The sequence below is a fragment of the Dipodomys merriami genome, unplaced genomic scaffold (genome assembly GCF_024711535.1).
Source record: "Dipodomys merriami isolate MVZ:Mamm:240054 unplaced genomic scaffold, mDipMer1.0.p SCAF_25, whole genome shotgun sequence".
NCBI lineage: Eukaryota > Metazoa > Chordata > Mammalia > Rodentia > Heteromyidae > Dipodomys > Dipodomys merriami.
In genome coordinates, this window is record NW_027203937.1 from 11,728,610 (window position 1) to 11,744,833 (window position 16,224).

Sequence of the window (16,224 nt, forward strand, 5' to 3'; positions counted from 1 at the left end):
TTTTGACTATACAGAAGGCAGAATCTGCAGTCTAATCGTTTTCAGAATACTTGATGGGCTGGAAGCAGCCATAGGAACTATGAACTTGCTAGGCTTGTGCTCTGAGAGCGGATCAGGTTGGAAGGGGAGGGGATTGTCAAGCACTGGGAGCATCTAGTATGTGCCTGCGGCTGTCCTCAGTTATTTCCCATAATCCTCCCTGAAGCCTGGGGAGGTAGGGATTCTGAGTCACACCTCTGGGCTTACAGGCAAGACCTATTCAGCAAAATGAGCCAGGCGTGGTAATGCACACATGTAAGCCCAGCAAGAGAGAAGTAGGTACAATTGACACAAGAGGACTGCTAAGGTAAAAAATGAGATATCCTAGCTATTTCATTTCCCCTTGAAATTGATAAAGGCATAAACATTATGAGAAATGATCATGAATTTTGTTGTCAGATTCTGTCACCATCCTCAGGAGGAAAACACAATTGCTTTGGTTCTCTGCCTTTCACTAGGTTCTCTGTCCATCAGGAACTTTGCCAGCTTTGGGAGACCATGGCTAGACTCTGCACCAGAACTCCTAGCCAAAAACAAAACAAAACAAACACTGCTTAAATTCAAAATGACGTGGAAGCCTAGGCAATTAGGGTCAGTAAGTGAATAATGGGGGGGTTCCAGTGGGGGGTGTGTGTGCGGGTAATGAGAAGGGATGGGAAGGGTAAACAAAGGAGGAGGCAACAATGCTTGATAAGAAATGTACTCATTTTCTTGCCCATGTAATTGTAACCCCTCTGTACAGTATTTTCACAATAAAAAATAAATAAATAAATCTCAGAGAGCCCTCCTGTAAGTCCCCCTTTACATAGAATCCCTGAAGGCCAGAGGGTCCTACATTTACTGCGATTCAACTGGCCAGCCATTCAGTGAGACCAGTGGTTTGATTTAATTTGAGTGATTGGTTGATAGTTTGTATTGGTATTGAGGTTTGAACACAGGACATTGAACTTGTTTGACTGGTACTCTACCACTTGAACAATGCCTCCAGTCTGGTCTTTGGCTGGTTATTTTGGAGAAGGAACCTAGTTGACTTTTTTCTCACATTGGTTTCAAACCATGTACTTCCAGACCTCATCCTTCTGACTAGTAGTATTCCTGGTGACCAACTGGCATGCTTTGGTTCTCAAAGTTTTTAATGTAAAAACTTTAACTTGTGGGCAGAAGAGAAAGAGAAACTGAGAAAAAATGAAGGAAGGGGTGATATTGTCTAAGAGAATTGTGCTTATTACCAACTTTTGGAATGGTTGCCTCCCTTACAACTCCTTAAAATAACAATAAAATTATATTTTAAAAATGAATGATGTGATAATCTTTGGGAATGTGAGTTTTTGGCTCTATATTCATATATATAAATTAGTTTTTTATTATTTAGATTTTGGGCTGGGAATGTGGTTTCATGGTAGAGTGCTTGCCTAACACGCATGAGGTCCTGAGTTAGAATCCTCAGTACCACATAAAAAATATTTTTTGAATTTTAAGTAGAAATAATTACATATATAATTTATAACATAATATATTTGTAGAATATAATGTGATGTTTTTGATATATACATATATTTAGGAGTGATTGAAAAGCTAATTAATATCATATTATATACCTAACATTTTAATGAGAATATTTAAACTCTATCTTTCCGTATTTAATACATAACACAACTGTCATCTTGCTGAGCAATACATTTTGCAAACTTATTCTTCCTAAGTGAAATTTTGTACACTTTATTCAGTTTCTCTTTATTCTCTCCTTTATATTAGGCAATAAAAAACACTATTCTAAAAGCCAGAAGTGGTGCTATAGTTCAAATGGTAGAGTGCTAGCCTTGATCTGAAGAGCTGAGGACAGTGCCCAGGCCCAGAGTTCAAGCCCCACCACCAACAAAAAACAAACAAAATAAACCAGAATTCTACTGTTTACTTCTACAAACTGAATATTTTGATTCCACGATTGTGAAATCATGCTATTTTTGTCTTTCTAGCTTATTTCCTTCACCACTCTTATTGTCAGAAATGAAAAAATTTGCCAGATGCTGGTGGCTCACACCTGTAATCCCAGTTTTTCAGGAGGCTGAGATCTGAGGATCACAGTTCAAAGCCAGCCAGGCAGGAAAGTCCATGAGACTCTTATCTCCAATAATCCACCAGAAAACTGGAAGTGGCTCTATGGCTCAAATGGTATAGCACTAGCCTTGAGCTGAAGAGCCAAGGGAGAGCGCCCAGGCCTAGAGTTCAAGCCCCATGACTGACAAAAAAGAAAAAGAAAAAGAAAAAGAAAAGAAATGAAAAAATTTCCTCCTTTTCAAAGCTTAATACTATTCCACTGTGTATGTATTATCACATTTTCATGTCTTGACAGATCCTTAAATTAATCTGCTGTCTGCTGTCTTGGTTATTATAAATAATGCTTACAATAAACATGGCACAGCAATTCTCTTTGGTATTAGGGATTGCAACACCTTCCATAAATAATTAGATTGTTGTATGATATACTAATTCTGTTTTAAGTGTTGGAGGTACATCCATGCTGTTTACCACATGGCTGTGATAATTTACATACCATCAACAGTGTGCTAGTGTTCCTTTTGTGGCAGGTTCTTGTCAGCATGTTTTATCTCCCATCCTTTGATGGAAGACTTTTCATCAAACACCATCTCATTATGGTTTGGTTCTCATTTTCCTGATTATTGATGCTGTGGAACATTTTCTTTTCACAAATCTGTTGATCATTTGTGCCTTCTTTGAAGACATGTCTATTTAGGTGAGAGCCCTTGACTTTATTTACTTATTTGTTTACTTATTTATTTATATTATTTCATTTTTTGCTGGCCCTGGGGCTTGAATTTGGTGCTTGGGTAATTTTCTTGAGCTATTTTTTGCTCAAATCCACCGGCATACCTCTACTGCTGACTTTAAGGTGACTGATTGGCAATATGAGTCTCAGAGTCTTCCCTGCTTGCTGGTGCTGGTTTTGAGTGGAAGTTCTCAGATTTCAGCCTCCTTAGTAACTAGAATTACCTATGTGAGCCACCAGGGCCCAGCTTGCTTAATTCATATTTTATATAGAGCATACTTTTGTAAGGAAACATATCTGATTTTATGCTTGTTTTTGTGTTCTGCGACTATATTGAGTTTGCTTCTTAGTTCTAACAATTTTCTGGTGCAATTTTTAGAAGTTTTCTCTCGTTTTTCATCAGCAAACAGAAGTAATTTCACTACTTTCCTTCTTGTTTAGATGACTTTTATATTTTTTCTTGTCTAATTGCTCTGAGTGTGGCATACAATTAGGCATCGTAAGACTATGGTGAGAGTAGACATCCTTGTTTTATTCCTGATCTCAAAGGAGATGCTCCATTTTTCACCATTGATCCCCTCAAAATGATATTACTGTGTCAAGAATATTCCTTTTGTTCCTAATTTGTTGAAGGGATGTTGAATTTGGTTCAATGCATCTTTTGCATCTATTAAAAATGGCCACATGATTTTCATCCTTCATTCTGTAACTTTCCAAAACTTACCACTCTTTGATACATAATGATTGTACAGAGTTAAGGGATACGGCATGGTAAAATGACGGTAATGATCCAATTAGATAATTTACATTCAATCTTAAAACATTCCACATTCTTTTGTAGTGAAAGCCTTCAAACTCTTTCCTTAGAATTCTTTATGAATTCTGTAATAAATTGTTATGTATTTTAGTTATTACAGTGAGATCTGATTCACTGGGACATAGGCTTCCTGTCTGGATTCTGTTATCCTCTGATTCTTCCTAGCTCTAGTGACCCTTTTACTCTCAGCATCTTTGAAACTGATTCTTAGCTACCCTACAGGAAAGGGAGAGCCTGTAGCACCTTTCTGTGACAAACTCTTTACTAAAATCTGTTAACAATTTGCACATGCTTCCCTATTGTTGATTTAGCTACCCCCTAAAGCTTGATGATCCTAAACCGTAATGTATTTGTTGTTGCTATGGCAAAATCGTTGAGAAGGTTAACTTCCTTACTCTGGGACTCACTTCATAAAGGTTCCATTACCTACCCAAATTCCCACAGCCTTGGTGATAAAGGCTTCAAGGGACAGTCCTTTCTGACTCTGACACACTTGGGGTAAGTACTCATGTTATCACAGCCCTGCTGACTGCATTGCTCTGCATACTTACTGCCCTCTTTGCCCAAGTAAAAGCTTCCCTGCTGGAACACAACCTCAGGCCCAGGTTTCTTGCCAGCCTGCTCTTACTCTGTCATCCCATATGAAGATGCTCTGCTACAGAGTAGATTTCACGTTCCCTGATGACCCGTGTTCGTTGCTGCCTCTTGACCAATCTCAGCCTTCACCCATTCACCTTTATTCACCCTGACATGCCCATCCTAAGAACATTATCAGAGTCCAAAAAGAAATAGAAGTTTGAATAAATGTCCCAAAGTCACATAGGAGTAGAGGTAAAAGCAGAGATAGGTATCCATGTCCATCGATCCCCAAAATGTGTACTGTTGCTTATATACTGTGATGGCTAATCTTCACTGTGAACTTGATTGGGTTGAAAAAACATTATTACAGCACATCCCTGTGAGAATCTGTAGGACCATGCTGAGAGGATTACTTAAGATGAAGACACCTACCTTGAATATGGGTAGCAGTTTGTCATAGGTTAGGTACCCAGATGGAATAAAGGTGTAAAACAGAAATTTCCCTCTCGCCAGCCCTCTTTTTTTCCCTTTCAGCACTCATTCCCTATCTCTTCGCTCCTACTCTTCTCCCCCTTTTTCCTCTCTCTCTTTGTCTCTCTCTTTCTCATTCTCTCCCCTTCTCTCTCCTCTCCTGCTCTACCTTCTCTGCCTCTTCCTTCCCCCTCCTTCTCCTCCATCTCATTCTTTCTCCCTCTCCTCCTTCTCCTCTCTCCTCTTCCCTTTCTTGATAGCCATGATGTGAGCCATTCTCTTCTACTCTGTTTCACGTACTCCGCCATGATGGACTAGAACGTTTGAAACCCAGAGTCAAAATAAATTGTTCTGCTCAGGTTTCTTTACTTTTGGCTCAGCAACAAAAATGTCAGACTTGTACACAGTAAGACTTCCTCTAGAACATACTGACTTATATGACACAGTCATATGATCAATCTAAATTAAATGTTTTTATTGTTCTTAGAGTGAAAGTATCAGAATGATGGAAAATGCCAGTTACCTCCCATGAGTGATTAATTAATAGGTGTGATAGGCTCCTCTCTTGTTTCTGGGAAGGTTGATGGGGGCACATTGGATAAACTCTCCTGCATTACTATCTAGCAGTATAAGTCATTCAACCTTTCTGAGTGTCAATGATCTGTTCCACAACGTGATTCTAACTTAGTGATTTTAAAGAAAAATTCCAATTTGTGATTTGTAGTCTCAGACCTTGCGAGTCTCTGATACCCCATAACTTGAGGAGAGTTTGTCTTAATGGCCCTGACTGCTAGTCCTTCCTTGTCCTAGTAGGTGGACCAAGGATGTCCTCTCTGCAGGAAAGGCTCTGATGGGCTGCCACCTAGAATATCTTTCATCTCCTCGTCTCCATGTCCAAAACAAACTACTTTCTATCACATAAATGTCACTGTCCTTCCTAGACATAGGAACCTGGATGCTGTCAGGTGATGCCTTTAAATGAAAAAGTACAAGTTGTTGACTTAAGGGAAGAAACTGAGGTTGTGTCAATCTATTGTAAGATGAGTCTGTTCATCGCTGAAATTGTGAAGAGTGAAATTTGCACTCATTTTACTGTTCTATCTCAAATAACAAAAGTTGTCTTGATTGAAAGTGCTCAGTGCTAAGTCAAAAGGAATGCCATATTGAGTTTATGGACATTTGCACACTCAAGGCACAGGGGATCAGGGGTGAGTACTAAGTGGTCACAGGTATTCTTTGTAGAACTTGGAATGTACCTTGTACACATGAAGGATATGACTTCATCACCATTAGTAAATTGCCATGCCAACCTATCCTTATAGTGAAGGATACCAAAGCATGAAGAGGTTGAGTAACTTGCTCACAGACCCAACACTAGAATTGCATAGCAGAGATTTGAAATCAGAGGTACCTCAGACCTCATTCTTAATTACTACACAGTGCTGCCTCTCTAATCAGCAGCACAACAATTAAGCTGTTAAGACTTTCGACAGAGTGTACTGGAAAGGAGAGCTGTTTATCCTTTTTAATGCAATTCACCTGACACACTTAGAAAACACATTGGATGAACCAATTTATCTTGACAAAAGGGAGAAGAATAATTAGTTAATGACAATTGATTTGGGTCTCCTCCATCATCCACAGGAGGCTGTGGTCCCCTCCCTGCCTGGTTACCCTCATTCATACCCCATCTCACCGAAATGCACCATTGTAAGCTGGGAGGAATGTCAGGCATTCTTTAAAGTGGAACTTGGCCTCAGCCACTGTAGAAAAATAAATGAACAGGAGAAACAAGGAAAAAAGTGAAACAATTTAAAAAAGGAGTGTGCACCAAGTTGTTGAATGTTGAAAGGGACAAAAATAATTATTTCAAAAACAATTCTCTAAGAAGACACTTTTATTTCATTGTCTTCATTGCTTGCTGTGTGTGATTAGCCAGCTGTGTAGTGCCCTCAAGTATTGATCCACCTGTCACACACTCTTTTGTCTGTTGGGAACAAGGGAAGGTGCTGACCTTTTTCCAAGGAAGCATTGGGGACAGGTATGTAATTTGATAATCATTTGTTCAGGGAAGATTTCCCTTTGTTCCTTGATATCCCTCCCTGCCACTGGTGTGCCTTTGTGACTTCAGATCACTCCATTTTCCAACCCCTCTAGAAGCCTTGGTGTGGGATAAAACCAGATAACACAAGAGCCTGTTTCTTTTACCACAGATTAGGAGTTACTGTGTTTCCACTTAAAAAAAGTATTTATTATAATTTGTGAGCTTTTGAAAAGCAGAAAGAAAGAAGGAAGGAAAAGAAAGAAGGAAAAGAAAGAAAAGCAAATACACTTTAAATTCATAGACAGGTATGTGTTCTAAATGTGAGGAATAAAAATTTGGGTGAAGTAAAATGCATTTGTGTGGCAGCCATTGGATTCCCAGCTTTGGAGCCCCAAGTAGCATGCTGTGTCCAGTTTTAAACTCAAAGCTTGAGCAGAGAGAAAGGAAAACATTATTCCTCCCATTGCTTTGTGTTCTTAGCACAAAAGAAGAGAGATGAGTGAGCCTGGATTTGTTGAACAGTGGGAATTATATTCCAGCCGTGTGGGGTTTAGTAAAACCCACACATATTTTTTTTCTCCTGTGTTTTCATTCTTGCTGCTAAGCCTCTTGACATTTTAATAAAACTTCTCATAGACTACTGATTGAATTAAATTTATCAAAGTATTGGCAAGGCAATTTTAGAAGAAGGAAAATAACCAGCTTAGTCTCAGGCTGTGACTACTAGCTGTTCAGTGAATGTTTGCTTGGTGTTACAATCAAGTCAAATGCCCAGCCTCAGTTTCCTCCTCTGACAAAACTAGATGTTAATGGGATTGATTACAAGTATGTAAGTGGACAAGAAGCCAGACAAAATCATCCCTTTCATTGAGAGCAAGACCCACTCCTAAGAAGTTTAGCAAAATACCTCTTGGTTCCCTATAGAGGAAATGTTGACTACATTGTGATTGGCTAGTACTATGTTCTGACAGACATGTTTTCTTGAAGAAGGGAAAGCAGCAATTAACTCCTTGTTTCCAGATTCCTCATCTTTGGTTGATGTGTCACACCTTGGCATAATCAACGTATGGCAGATCTTCAGTTTGGTTTGTTTGAGACTCATGACCCCAATGGCAGTAATCCACCAGAAAGAAGCAAGCAAAAGAGCAGTGGGAACTACATACCACAGCCCAAAACCTCTTATCCTGTCAGACCTCAGGCTCTCCTTCCTTTTCTCCATTCAACTTGGCTGCAGCTCTCAGTCAAAGAAGACTGACACTTAAAAGCAACCCTTCATTCCTGCCACAAGGATCAGTTGATTCTCTTTCCTTGATATACATTCATTTCTCTAGTTCAAGCACCAGAAGTAGTAATGTCATGAGGGGTCTTCACTAGTTTCCTAGGTTCCAGCCTTCCCATGCCACTACCTAACTGAAACCTGTCCATTGCTTCTCATGTCCTTCGAGGTAAGACCTTAGAATGGTCTACCATGTTCCTTACCATTGAGCTCTCCAACCGCTGCTTGAACACTTTCTGTTCTTGTGGAAGAGAACCAAAATATGCCTACAAAAACAGTAGCACTCCTCCTCTAAATGTTGTTACCCCATAAACCACTGAGCCTAGTTTTAAATGTAAGTTCATTTCCAACATAGTGTTTAGTAAGAATCAGAGAAATGAAGGGACAAATGGTAAACCAATTCAACAGTAATATGTACTATGAATGAGATGTTTCACACATTCATTCAATACTCATGACTATTCTATGAAGTATTTCTGAGGAGACTGGGTAGAGTAGAAACTATCTTGCCCAAGATTATTCATCTAGTGAATATAAGAATCAAGATGTGGAACTCACTCGATCTGCCTCAGAGCCCATTTCTCTTGTAACTATTGCTGCTGTTTGACTCAGTGATGCTTAATTTCTAAAAGTTTCTTTCCCACATATTTGGGAGTTTTACTGGATTAATCTCAGAATGATCCTTTCACGTGTCTCTCTCCTTCAACTATCACCAACACCTCCTTTGAAGAGGTGTTAAAATAAGATACCTGAAGGCAGGTTATTATTTTCACTGTGCATCGTAAGCCTGGTCAGTGTACCAGCTCCTGCTAACCATTGTGTATATGACATGCATTGTGACCTCATATCACCCATGTAGCTATTCTTATCTCACTAAGAAACACTGTGGTTCCAACATAAGCAGGCTAACGTTCCATTACAAAAGGGGTTAATTTTATTTCAAACTCATCAGTATTCTAGAAGGTCTGATATTTAATATACTACAGCATTTGAAGAATGTAATACCCACTCTATCAAATGAAGAAATATAATATGAAACCTTTAATAATAATACAGTGATATTTTATGCTTACCATGTAAGTTGGTTTAGAGCTTATCTTTCTAATTAACAATTGAACTTGGTAACTTTTAGCATGACTATAAAATGTGAATGTTTTCAGCAAGAGGGAAAAAAATTAAAGGACTTTAACTTGTCTAAAATCATGATATTTAAAACAATCATTTCTGAAGTAATACCTGAAATAATGTTGGAAAATATTAATTCACAAATTTAACTGCCTGGATTTCAAGTGGATGACAGATTTCTTTTCATCCCTCCATTCAAAATGTGAGTTCCTATCTAGGCCAGAACCTAGAGTAGTTATACTCCCTGTGAGCTGCCCAGATTTATAGTAAAGTTACAACACATGGACAAGGACCTCTAAAAGCAATTCCCATGTGGAAATCAGTTCTAAGTTTTAATGATGCCTGACCCTTATTATCTCATCTCAATCTCTAGGACTTAATTAGGACACAGAGCAGGCAGGAGTTAGATGAGGTACCCGGACTTTGGCATGTCAGGGACCATACCCAGGTTCTCACAGGTAGAAAGGGCAAAGCCTTTACTTACCACTACAACTACAGTTGGTTATCTTTACTCTGCAACAATATTCAGAAGTTTCTTCCCCATTGTGTTCAAATCAGATATATCTTGGTACTTTATGGCCACTGTTTCTAAGACTGTCTTTTAGTTTATAGATGTCTAATGGGTCAAGAGAACATTCCTATAGAGGCTACAAGGATGGTACCATAGAGGAGCTTAGTGTTACAATGTCACATTCAAACTGGAGGACCTGAGTCACAGGTCTTGCCAACTGGGTATCTACCCAACCTCCTGCTCCATGCACATTTAAGCTGAGAAAAAATGATCATGCTTAGTAGAAAATGGAATAGCACTCAGTAGTAAAAAGGAATATATTAGTGTGCCATATAGCAAATATGTTATGGTAAGCAAGTAAAAGAGTCTGTGTTCAAAGAATAAATGAGTCCATTCACACAGAATGTCATCATTTTGGAAAAAAGCAGAAACTAATCTAAAGGGATAAAGAGAAAAATTATCAGAGAAATGAGGATAAGATGCAGGAAGATTTATGAGGTGATAAAAATGGGCTTATGTAGTTACATATGTGTCCGTGTGATTTTGCAAAACTGAGCCTGACAGAATGATGGAAAAGTAAAATGCCGATTCTTAAGCTTGGTATATGTTAAAAGAGCACCATGATAATAAGATCAGGAAACTGAACTCAAAGACTCTACTATTTCCTTATGGTGGTTATACCCATTTTTGAACTCACATAAGAAATAATTTCCTTATAAGATGAGATCTTAGCAGAGATCATCATTGCAGAGGTGATTTGAACCTTGCTTATGTCAACTAATATATTAAACTCCAGGTAGCAGTCTTCATAATTTGTGGTAGTTTAGAAAAAGTTCTTGAGGGATCTTGTTAACCTAGCCCTGATCTCAGAGAGTTTGGTAATAGGGGGTCTGAAGTAAAACCCAGAAATCTGTGTATTTTGAAAAAAAGTGGAACAGATTTTATTGTACATGGAGAAGCATTACTTAATGAACACAAAGGGGAAGTATAGAAAATATTCTCATTTATGGACCTGTGTACAATAATTTGAACCTTGTAGCCTCTATAGAATGTTCTTCTAACCATGTGTATTGCAGTCAGCTTCCTCTACCTTTTTGTCAGAGAAAGTTGTTTCTGGCCAGGATCCTGATTCTTGGCTCTTCTCTGGAAACTTGACTTTCCCCTTGGATAGCTAATACAAAGGATATAGGTTTTCCTTCCACATGGTATGTGACCTTAGTGTGATTTTATTAATCCAACCATATTAGACTACAATAAACCTGATCAAATATATCATGCTTACTAGAGTGACACATATGGAGGGAAAAAACATTTAAAGTATAAATAAGCTTTGAAAACACAGTCTTGTAGTTGAAAGAGTAAAGACTTCAGAAAAATAGCAACTTGGGTTTGAATTTTGATCCTGCCTTTGTATATCCATGTCAATTTGGGAAAACCAATTCATAAGCTTGAATCTCTGAATTTTTAATCATATAGCTCACCTTCTAGGCACAATACACAAATTTTACAATTGCCACATGATTAGTTTTTCTGTCTTTCCATTATTTGTTTAATTGAAGCATAATTAACATGTAGTAAAGAGTACAGATGTTAAGGACAGATCTTGGTGGATTTTCAAACACAAAGAGAATCTAGAGAACTGCCATCCAGTTAGAAACCAAACATGTCCATCACTTCAAAGGGCTCTGTCCTGTTCACTTCCTATCAGAAACTCCCATAGCCAGCAATCATTTGATGTCTTCCACCAGTGATTGGGAGGTTTAGCATGTTTTAGATGGATAACAAAATTATTCTTATCATAGAGAGGGAGGAAAATATCAGTAAGGTGTAAGCAGATGCTTCTTAAATAATGCCCTCCTTAGAAAGCTTGGAAAAAATACCTGCAATACATGACATATGAGATGCTTCTCAAGTCATCTTGGTAAATTTTGGCAGAGAGAGAAGAGGTAACAGAGCTGTGAGGGAGAAACTGTTTTCACTTCCCAATGAATCCATGTGGAAATGAGCCCAGCATTGGAGAAATATTGGATTTGACATCTTAAGAGTAAAAGTCTGGAGATTCATGTAGATTATTAAAGAAAGCAGTCAGACAGATGCAAAGATTAAGGAGGAATATGAGTAGATTTATTTGATGTGGCAGACGAAATTGGGCAGTGGGTTAGTACAACTTCAAGCCTCTCCACAGGAAGCCTCCATATTCCATCTCAATTTCCTCTCCTAAGTGAGTATGCTCATCACCAGTCTCCTCTCTAATCCTTCATTCAGTATTCTCCCTCCCATCCATTTATTGATCCCATCTAAAGTCAGCCAAATCCTACTCCAGGATGATTACTGTCAAACACTTCCTCAGATGTCATCTCTACCTGAGAACCTTCAATGATCGCATTTGACTTGTGAGTTCAATTCTAGCTTAACTTATAAGGTATGTTAGACCCTTGCTTTGTCTGATTACTAAACCCAAACACTCTTCTGGTGACTCTAGACTAACCTTGACTTACCATTTTCTATACTTTGGGACCATCCGGACTCTTCCATGGAAAGTCTTTCCTAACAAAACTATGCTTCTGCATCAAGTCCATGGCCACTCTGAGCCCTCTGAAAACTTCTCTTGTTCCCTGCATGTACTGTATACAGCAAGGCTTTATTTAAATAAAACTTGTCTTATATCACTCCATTACCTGGCTGTGTACTTGACATTGTATAATCTAGCTCATTAGTAGTTTTGTCAATTTTTAGTACTTTAGGAATTTTTCTAGATTGGTTTAATCCTGAGATAGCTATTGAGAGTCCAGAAAACAATACATTACAAGGTAGAGTGCAATTGGCCTCTAGAACAGGAGCTCTGGCTAGCCTGAGCTCCATTGTAAGACTCAAGATGTGCTCTACTAATGAAAACTGGATGGCAGTTGAAGAAATAAAGATGAATGAATGGGCATTGTTTCACTTAGTATTAATACCTACCATTACTTAGGGAGGTGTTGTGGTACAGGGAATTGAACACAGGGCTTTATTCTTGCTACGCTGGCGTTATACTGCTGAGCCATGCTTCTGGCCCTATTGTTCACTGATTATTTTGCGATAAGGTTTTGCTTCCTGCCTGCACACCTGATACATATACATTAGGCTTGTCATGTTTTTCTTTTAGTTTTTTCAATGTAGTTATTTTTACTATTTTAAGTAGTTGTACAAATAAGCTGCTATTTAACTACAGTTGATGAGTATAATGTATCTTGGTCAATGCCAACCCCTTTCACCAGGCTTGTCTTTATTGCTATGGATGCTACTGCATCCAACTTTCATTCATGGAGATGAAATCTTGATCTACCTGGACTGACCCAGAACCATGATCCTCTCAATTTCCCATATAGTTTGGGATGACAGGCATGCACTATTGCACCCAGCTGTTGTGGAAAGGGGATCTCATAAACTGTTTTGACTTGACTGACATCATACCTCAGTCTTCCCAATTCTCAACTTTCCGAGTTGCTAGGATTACACACATAAGCCATAAAGGCCCAGCTCCTAGGACTATACACATAAAAGTCAAGTTATTTCAGCCAGACTAAAGACAGAACTCCTCCAATGGAGACACGGAACTTGACCCTTCCTACTGGACCAGGACTAATTTTGGCTGACTCTATAATAGCCTCAGGACTAAAGCTTGGAGAGGATTGAGAAAGTCACTGTCTGACAAACTCTATACATCCCCCAAACAGTGTAACTTGCAACTTCTTCTCTGAAGGACTTGCATTCACCTTCGTGTCCTTAGAACCAATAACAAAACTCTGGAACAAGTGGCTTCACGCGATTGGTCAAGTGAGAATTGCAGAAATCCAAATGGTCCACTTGAGTACTTTCAGAATTCATTGTGTTTTAATGGAAAGGCTAGTCAAGAATGCATGAGTTTAAGTCTTGGTCACTATTATTAGCCTCCCGGGGCTTTCTTCTCCTGAATGCCTGCATGCTGGACTGTGGGGCAGTTGGCATTGGGCAGGCAACAGTCTATGGGCTGCCGATGCTCCAATCAGCCACAGTTGAGAAGCTGCTGAGCCAATGGAGGAAACATTGTTGTTATTGTCATCTCCATGGCACTTACACTCTTTGCCTATTTAAGTAGGAAGGTGACTATGGGGAGTTTGAGTCTTTAGAGCAATAGCTATAGGCACAGGAAGAACACAGTTCTTGGGCTCAGGGTATGGCTCAAGTGGTAGAGCATCTGCCTGGTAAGGGCTAAGGCCCTGGGTTCAAACCCTAGTATCGGGCTGGCAGGAGAATGCGAGAGAGTGATGTGAGTATTTTTTGTTTTGTCAGTCATGAGGCTTGAACTCTGGGCCAGGGCACTGTCTCTCAGCTCTCTAGCTCAAGGCTAGCACTCTACCACCTGAGCCACAGTGCCACTTCTGGTTTTCTGGTGGTTAATTGGAGATAAGAGTCTCATGGACTTTCCTTCCTGGGCTGGCTTTGAACCAAGATCCTCAGATCTCAGCCTCCTGAATAGCCAGGATTATAGGCATGATCCACTGGCGCCTGGCGGTAAGTTTGTCTTATTCCTGCTGGGTATTGAACTTGAGTAAATTAGTCTCATGAGTCAATTTTTTCATCCATAAATACTATCTGTCTCATAAGATTATTAGGGAGCTAATATTAATGTTTGCTAGGCCTTTTAGAGCTATAGAAGTTTTAGATAAGTAAAAAATCCATTTTCACAATAATTCATAATATTAAATATTACTATTTTGTCAGGGAAATTCTTGGTACAAAGGAAAAGGTAAAAGATTTATATTGAAAGAAAAGAATTTGGCACAAAGGAAATGACATGTTTTTACATACAAAACAATCAAGCTGTCATTAATATCAAATCATCTACACTTTGAACATCATTTAAAATATAAGTTCCTATAAAAGTTAACCATCTTTCCCTTCTCTAATTGTAATGTTGAAATGGTGTAAGAGCATTCATTATCAAATTTATTTTTTAATTTTTAAATTGTTATTATAAAGATGACAGAGGGTTTACAAAAGTCAGGTAAAGAGTATAATTCTTTCTTTTTATAATTTTTTATTGTGAAAATACTATACAGAGGGGTTACAGTTACATGAACAAGGTAATGAGTACATTTCTTATCAAGTATTGTTGCCTCCTCCAATGTCACCTCTTCCCTCTCTCTTTTGATTCCCTCCTTTCCCCATCTACTTTCAACATCCTGTCCAGTGACTACATTGCTGCATTTGTTCACTCTTTGTTCCTCCATTTCTGTGGGTCCCCTTACATCCCTTACTATATATAAACAAATAGAGCAAAAGGAAAAGAAAACAAAATAACAAAAAATGCAAAACCCTCTTGTTTCCATTTACTGGAGTTCATTTTGATTAATATTAGTTTGTATGATCAGATGCATATGGGCATTGTGCCTTTCTGTTCTTCTCCTAAACGTATCCTCCTTTGGTGTCACTGTGAGTGAATGCATAGAGACCAGTATAATTGTATAATTTATTGTGTCCTGGTGTATTTAGATCTAGGTTCTTCATATGAGAGAAAACATGTATCATTTGTCTCCCTGAGCTTGGCTTAACATGATTTGTTGGCTTAACATCACTTAACGTGATTTGTTCTAGATCCATCCAGTTCCTCAATTTTATTTTTAAAACTTGTATTTCAAAAGAAATCAATATTTGAGGGCACAGTGGCTCAGCTACTGATTGGGTAAAGATCAAGAGGATCACATTTCAAAATCATCTTGATCAAAACGCTAAGAAGAACTCCTCTCAACAAAACTAGATATGGTAGATTTTATTTGTAATTGTAACTACTGCCAAGGTAGAGGTAGGAGGATGGTGGTTCAAGGTCAGCCTGAGCAAAATTAGTACAACTCCTTATAGGAAAAGCAAAAGTAAAAAGCACCAGGGGCTTGGCTCAAGGGCAGAGAACTTGCTTTGCAAATATAATGCCTTATAGGTAGCTAGTTGTCCGGCACCAGACTAAAACTAGGAAGTATCAGTAACAAGGGCACAGAATTTGTATTACATACAGCTTTTCAATATTTCATTTATTTTAGTCATTAGCCAGGGTTGTTTGAGCTATGCAAATGTCAAAAACAGTAGGCAAGCTTTTTTATATTGCTTTCAAAATAGTAATTTAGTAGCATTTTCCTTACCTCTGCACTCTAGCCACATAGTGAGCTTCCTTTTCCTTTTATAGAAAGCAGCGCTTGCCAGCATATTAATAGCTGGTACTTGGGACTAGAGTGTATCAGCAGCCCCTGTAGCTCTCTCTACCTTTATCACTGATCATATACTGATTACATGATTGTCCTTACATTATCTTGTGAGTGTGTGTGTGTGTGTGTGTGTGCGCGCGCGCGCGCGTGTGCGCGCCAGTACTGAAGCTTGAACTCAAAGCCTGGGCATTGTCCCTAGCTTTTTCATTCGAGGCTAGCGCTTTACCACTTGAGCCACAGCTCCACTTCAGCTGGTTAATTGGAGATAAGAATCTATGTACCTTCTTGTCTGGACTAGAACTCAAACTGGAATCATCAGCTATCAGTTTCCTCAGTGGCGAGGATTACAGGTATGA